This window comes from Berghia stephanieae, chromosome 6 (assembly GCF_034508935.2).
Source record: "Berghia stephanieae isolate SIO BIC M18660-M18661 chromosome 6, UCSD_Bste_1.3, whole genome shotgun sequence".
Lineage (NCBI taxonomy): Eukaryota > Metazoa > Mollusca > Gastropoda > Nudibranchia > Aeolidiidae > Berghia > Berghia stephanieae.
Genome location: NC_088365.1, coordinates 30,419,016 through 30,427,541, shown reverse-complemented (window position 1 = coordinate 30,427,541; position 8,526 = coordinate 30,419,016).

Below are 8,526 nucleotides of genomic sequence, written 5' to 3'. Positions count from 1 at the left end.
AAACAGGTGAGTTTGTGCGTATTCTTCGATAACTCATAACCTGGCACTCCCTGAATATTACGTCACAGTAGACAACGACAGCGGGTTGTCATGAACAGTGCAACAAATTGGATCATTTTATTCTTTCGGCACTAACGACAAATCAGTTTTGCTTTATTTTTGTTTTCATCGTTGTTTATTGTGATGTTATTTTTGGGGAGTGTAAAGCTTTGCGTTTGATATTACCGGACAGGTGACAATGGACGCAAAACTCCGGCAACGGTTTGGAAAAGACAATGGCGAATGACATTAAAGCTATGCATTTTTCACCAATAGGGAAGATAAGTCGTGACGTCACACATTATACATTTTTGGTTCCAAAATCCTCTGAAGTGTGTATATAACCAGGCCGTGGCGGTTCTAGCCTATTTATAGTGGTCGGGCAAAGATGAGTCGGTCATATATATATATATATATATATATATATATATATATATATATATATATATATATATATATATATATATATATATATATATATTTTTTTTTTTTTTTTTTTTTGTTTTGTCTTGTTTGTTTGTTTGTTTTGTTCGCCTTAAAAAAAATTTATTTCAACCACAAATAATCACATTCACAATGCAATGACAATACCAGTAGATTTTAATTATTCCAAACGTAATCAAAAATGAATCACGAAAGAGAATACAACAAAAAATTAAAGCGAAGAGACATAATGCGACAACACCTTCACAATACAAGTCCATCTCGTTCACTCGAAAATTAAAGAGATGCTTTAATCCCTCAACTGCGAGATTAATATTTCTGTTACATTACTGGTTTTCAGTAGTACGTAGTAACTGTAAAGTTTTTATCGAGAAGCAACAACAGCGATATGACTCGAGTTTCATTCAGAGCTCAAATTGCATAATTTTACTGCTCTCTTGGTGGTTAGAATGATTGTGCCGGTGGTGGTAGTGGTTGGAATAGTGGTAGCGGTGGTGGTGGTGGAGGAGGAGGAGGAGGAGGAGGAAGAGGAGACGGTGAGGGAGGATGTAATTATGGTAGTGGTTTTGATGGTGCTGTTGGTTAGAATGATAGTTGTGGAGACGATGACGGAAATTATATGATGATGTTGATATTGTTTTTATTTCTATTGTAGTACTTGATGTTAATGTTGTTGTTAATGATGATGGTGATTATGATGACAACGACGATGTCGTCGACAATGATGATTACAATACGATATTACAAAGTTTATTCAATCTTAGGCTTTCGCCAATAAATCATAAAATTTGATGACAACATACATGAAAGTGGAAAAAAAATGATAAATGGAACCAAACAATAAACTGATACCATTAATAACCACACAAAAAAAAAAAAACAAAAAAACAAAAATCGTAATACCACCAATACGTACAATAATAATAATAATAATAATAATAATAATAATAATAATAATAATAATAATAATAATAATAATAATAATAATAATATATTATTATTATTATTATTATTATTATTATTATAAATAATAATAATAATAATAATAATAATAATAATAATAATAATAATAATAATAATAATAATAACAAATGATAATAATAACAATAATAATACGAGTATTACCATCATCATTACTACCACCACCAACATAATTACGTTTCCAATCAGTTTTTCTCGTTTTTTAAAATTTGATACCTATAATAGACGAAAATTCCGGTGATTTTGTTAAAGGGTAGTTAAAATATCTACGATTTTATTAACCCTGAAAACTACGATTTTTATTTTCCTATTTCAAGTAGGCAGGTCTGCTATGACAAGTATCAGTTCCATAGTCAAAATAAGACAAACAAAAACAAAGTTTATTTAATCTTAGGCTTTCGCCAATAATTAAGACAATACAATTAAGACAAAATATTGCTACTAATCTCTCCTCATGCATTCGTTAGACGATAACAATAACGACCGTGTTATCTTTACTCCTTACCCAACCAACCCCTAGCTTCCCGCCTCTTCATCACGAACTATCTTATGTATGTATTAGCTTTTAGGACGGGCAAGTACGGAATCTGCCCACCCTACCTTTAAACGTATCTATTTCCTCTTAGAATTCAACTATCTCCTTACTCAGAAGAGTATTTCTCGTATACTAATTCAATTGTTGAGAAAACCAAAATGGTGGTTGTATTTTATATATTTATTTAGTCGTGACCTTTGAATAAAAGTGTTTTGTTTTATTAGAGGAAATGCAATAGAAAATTACATTGTTTTGCAAAAATATTTAGTATGGCAATAAAAATACAGCGGTAATTACTTTTAAGAATTTGAAGAAAAAAAAAAGAACAAATTAATTTGTTAAAAAAAAAAAAAAAAATCAAATAAGAAAACAATTTAAATAAATGAGTTTTGAGAAGCACTAAGGAAAACGAGAAAAAAAAATTTAAATGGTTAAACAAATATATAAAAACAACACAAGTTAATACTAAATTGATATATTAGTAAATTAATAAATTAAATTCAATACTGGAATCTTCCCAATGTCATTACATCAATTGTACCAGCACAAGTAAGGCAATAAATTAGAAAAGTACGTTTGCCAAAATCTGCATTTAGTTTATAAGGTGGGCTCATTTGAATTAGCCCGACCTAGTACTAGAGAGGCCAGACAGCAAACTCGGAGTTCAGCGTCAGGCGACGTGACGATGGGATGACGATGTGGGCGGAGTGGAGTGGTTGGGGAGAGGGGGGGGGGGGGTTGATAAAAATAAGAACAGGAGCGTATCCTGGTTTATGTATTACGGGGTGCATGGTGATTCTCAATCTATCAAAAATACACACAAATTGATTTCAGTACGAAGTATCAAGTTTAAGTACTAACTTTTGAAATTATCTAATTTAAATTAGATTATTTCGGACCTGGTAATACAGCATATAACTTGAAAAAACAGGCTGGTATTTGCCCACCCTGCCCATTATTACCAGCCGTCCCTATAACCAGGCCTTGGAGGACAAAGAATCAATAAGAACTAGTTAGACTAGAAAATAAAATGCCATCACTATGAAACCAGAGGATCCTTTACACAAGGTATGTATTCAGTCCTGCGAAAAAATGGTTTTACGCTTCCTTTGAGATTGGAATCACTTTTTCGACATCACACTTTTCTTCCTTATTGTGCTCCTTATGTGTGTCCAGCCGATAGACTATATATGTTTTGAGAACAACTCACATGAAGAGCAATATTGTAAAGGCCTTGATAATGAACAAAACTGATCGATCACCCATTTTATAGAAAACAATTTGATACACCACGAAGATAAGAGTCACGTATGAATGTTCTCCTGGAATTATTATTATTATTATTATTATTATTATTATTATTATTATTATTATTATTATTATTATTATTATTATTATTTATCATTATTATTATTATTATTATTATTATTATTATTATTATTATTATTATTATTATTATTATTATTATTATTATTATTATTATTATTATTATTATTTTTATTATTATTATTATTATTATTATTATTATTATTATTATTATTATTATTATTATTATTATTATTATTATTGTTGTTGTTGTTATTATCATTATTATGAGTCAATAACAAAGTGAGTGAAGCTGGTAGCAAATTGCATTCACACAATTTTATTATACTTTATAAAAGAATTGGAAGCCTTACAATCGAATAGTACTGTGCCCAAAGAAATTTGCTTATTATCCACCGGGCGCATCAATCGTCAGAAGTGTTTATTAAGTTAAAATAGAAAGTTCCGTCGTGATTGGGAACTGAATTAATAAAAGACCAACAAAAAAAACCCACAACCCCCCCCCCCAAAAAAAAAAAAAACAAAAAAAAACAAACAAACCAAACAATGAACTATTTACAAGCATTTTGTCAAAATAACTAGCCATAAATAATGGCCATAGCAGTGACTCATTTTCTTGAGTTTGTATTAATTTGGATAAAATCTTTATAGGGAAATAAGATATATAAGTTTAATGAATATTAAATTTTATGAAGTATGCTGAAAGGATGTTTTTATTGTCAAAATTAAAATAACAGGCGTTATGGCTGAATTATTTTAAAAATTGGAGTAAACGCCATTTGTTTAATACATAGTAATTCAATTTGAAGTATAACCGCAAAATTTCCGTGGACTATTGTGAAAAAAGTCCTTAATAAATATAATTTAATATAAAGATTATCAAATTTCTTTGAAACTGATATGTAGAATGAGTGTGGTTGGGTTCATATCAGGGCACACACGTTGTTCGCCTTGTTCATATATATATATATATATATATATATATATATATATATATATATATATATATATATATATATATATATATATATATATATATATCTATATATATATATATATATATATATATATATATATATATATATATATATATCCTTTCTTTAAAAAAATAAAGCCTTGTGGAGAACATTGTGCTTATTTGAGTCAATAAAATGAATTATATACGACGCAAAACTCTACTGAAAGATTTGAAAATTAGAAATTTATTTTTAACAGATAGATAAACAGATAACTTGATTTCCTTTTATAATTTAAAGTCAGTTTGAAAGTTCGTTGAGTCACTGAGATAAAATAAAATACGTACCGACGACACTAACACTCAAAAACAACCAATTTCGTCATTGTAAAAAGATGTCAGTTTGGCGTTTTTACGACAAGAAGAATAACCAAAAGTTGACAGACCATTGTTTTGATTTTCAGCCGCCGTTTTGATTAGTGAAGTATTGAAAGGTAGTGCAGAGGGTCTTTTTTCTATTAGGGTTAGCTCGAGATCGAAGGATTTTATTTTCTATTAGGGTTAGTCATAAGCAGGGACGGCTGGTAATAATGGGCAGGGTGGGCAAATACCAGCCTGTTTTTTCAAGTTATATGCTGTATTACCAGGTCCGAAATAATCTAATTTAAATTAGATAATTTCAAAAGTTAGTACTTAAACTTGATACTTCGTACTGAAATCAATTTGTGTGTATTTTTGATAGATTGAGAATCACCATGCACCCCGTAATACATAAACCAGGATACGCTCCTGTTCTTATTTTTATCAACCCCCCCGCCTCTCCCCAACCACTCCACTCCGCCCACATCGTCATCCCATCGTCACGTCGCCTGACGCTGAACTCCGAGTTTGCTGTCTGGCCTCTCTAGTACTAGGTCGGGCTAATTCAAATGAGCCCACCTTATAAACTAAATGCAGATTTTGGCAAACGTACTTTTTCTAATTTATTGCCTTACTTGTGCTGGTACAATTGATGTAATGACATTGGGAAGATTCCAGTATTGAATTTAATTTATTAATTTACTAATATATCAATTTAGTATTAACTTGTGTTGTTTTTATATATTTGTTTAACCATTTAAATTTTTTTTTCTCGTTTTCCTTAGTGCTTCTCAAAACTCATTTATTTAAATTGTTTTCTTATTTGATTTTTTTTTTTTTTTAACAAATTAATTTGTTCTTTTTTTTTCTTCAAATTCTTAAAAGTAATTACCGCTGTATTTTTATTGCCATACTAAATATTTTTGCAAAACAATGTAATTTTCTATTGCATTTCCTCTAATAAAACAAAACACTTTTATTCAAAGGTCACGACTAAATAAATATATAAAATACAACCACCATTTTGGTTTTCTCAACAATTGAATTAGTATACGAGAAATACTCTTCTGAGTAAGGAGATAGTTGAATTCTAAGAGGAAATAGATACGTTTAAAGGTAGGGTGGGCAGATTCCGTACTTGCCCGTCCTAAAGCTAATACATACATAAGATAGTTCGTGATGAAGAGGCGGGAAGCTAGGGGTTGGTTGGGTAAGGAGTAAAGATAACACGGTCGTTATTGTTATCGTCTAACGAATGCATGAGGAGAGATTAGTAGCAATATTTTGTCTTAATTGTATTGTCTTAATTATTGGCGAAAGCCTAAGATTAAATAAACTTTGTTTTTGTTTGTCTTATTTTGACTATGGAACTGATACTTGTCATAGCAGACCTGCCTACTTGAAATAGGAAAATAAAAATCGTAGTTTTCAGGGTTAATAAAATCGTAGATATTTTAACTACCCTTTAACAAAATCACCGGAATTTTCGTCTATTATAGGTATCAAATTTTAAAAAACGAGAAAAACTGATTGGAAACGTAATTATGTTGGTGGTGGTAGTAATGATGATGGTAATACTCGTATTATTATTGTTATTATTATCATTTGTTATTATTATTATTATTATTATTATTATTATTATTATTATTATTATTATTATTATTATTATTATTTATAATAATAATAATAATAATAATAATAATTATTATTATTATTATTATTATTATTATTATTATTATTATTATTATTATTATTATTATTATTATTATTATTATTATTATTATTATTATTATTGTACGTATTGGTGGTATTACGATTTTTGTTTTTTTGTTTTTTTTTTGTGTGGTTATTAATGGTATCAGTTTATTGTTTGGTTCCATTTATCATTTTTTTTCCACTTTCATGTATGTTGTCATCAAATTTTATGATTTATTGGCGAAAGCCTAAGATTGAATAAACTTTGTAATATCGTATTGTAATCATCATTGTCGACGACATCGTCGTTGTCATCATAATCACCATCATCATTAACAACAACAACATTAACATCAAGTACTACAATAGAAATAAAAACAATATCAACATCATCATATAATTTCCGTCATCGTCTCCACAACTATCATTCTAACCAACAGCACCATCAAAACCACTACCATAATTACATCCTCCCTCACCGTCTCCTCTTCCTCCTCCTCCTCCTCCTCCTCCCACCACCACCCGCTACCACTATTCCAACCACTACCACCACCGGCACAATCATTCTAACCACCAAGAGAGCAGTAAAATTATGCAATTTGAGCTCTGAATGAAACTCGAGTCATATCGCTGTTGTTGCTTCTCGATAAAAACTTTACAGTTACTACGTACTACTGAAAACCAGTAATGTAACAGAAATATTAATCTCGCAGTTGAGGGATTAAAGCATCTCTTTAATTTTTCGAGTGAACGAGATGGACTTGTATTGTGAAGGTGTTGTCGCATTATGTCTCTTCGCTTTAATTTTTTGTTGTATTCTCTTTCGTGATTCATTTTTGATTACGTTTGGAATAATTAAAATCTACTGGTATTGTCATTGCATTGTGAATGTGATTATTTGTGGTTGAAATAAATTTTTTTTAAGGCGAACAAAACAAACAAACAAACAAGACAAAACAAAAAAAAAAAAAAAAAAAAAAAAAAAAAATATATATATATATATATATATATATATATATTATATATATATATATATATATATATATATATATATATATATATGACCGACTCATCTTTGCCCGACCACTATAAATAGGCTAGAACCGCCACTGGTCATAAGTCTTAGTAATGGTGCTAGGGTGTTTGTTTTTCCATAAGTTAAGTAAAGGGGAGACGTTCCGAAACCTCCAACATCCTCAGTATTCTTTCAATTTGTATTTTCGCCGCTGACCTTTTGTGCGACATTTATTTATTCAATTCGTCATCATATAGAAGCATTTTAAAAACTCTAGAACAAACCTTGATAGATTTGTGAAAGTTTATCATTTCCTAAGTTGACCATTGTTTTGATTTTCGGCCGCCATTTGGATTTGTAAAGCATTGAAAGGTAGTGCAAAGCAGTCCGAGGGTTTTATCTATTAGGGTTAGCTCGAGATCGGAGGATTTTTTTCTTTCTATTAGGGTTAGTCATAAGTCTTAGTAAAGGTGCTAGGGTGTGTGTTTTTGTATAAGTTAAGTAAAGGGGAGACATTCCGAAAGCTCCTACATCCCCAGCATTCTTTCAATTTGTATTTTCACCGTTGAGGATTTTCTTACCACAACCTGTATTCACACACGGACAACTGTATTTTGCTGTGTCACGGGTCAGAGGCTAAAGTGGCTTACACTTCATGTTGGGCCACACAGACAAATCAACCGAAGATATACTAAATTACACAAACAACGTTTACCAATATGCCCTCATTAAATGATGGTGAGTACAATATCGAATTAAAATAGTTTTTCTCGCGAAATTGCGGGCTTTTTACTAGTATATATTTGTATATATATATATATATATATATATATTATATATATATATATATATATATATATATATATATATATATATAAATCAGGTGCAAGAAAATAAAAGGCCCCAAAGTAGAGCTCTTTAAAACTATGATAATATTTATAAATCATCGCAAAATTTTGCAGACTGTGAATCTAACAACTTGTATTTACGAATCTCAAATTTCAAGAAAAATGAATGAAAGGTTCAAGAGTTATAGCTGTTCAAAGAATATCACAAACAATTTGCCATATGAAGAGTTCGAAAAATTCGCGTCATGAATTACTTTGAACGTCCTGTCGATTCACTGGGCAAGATCTTGCCGCAAGGGTAGGGCGCAGCTCACCCCGTTTACTTCCT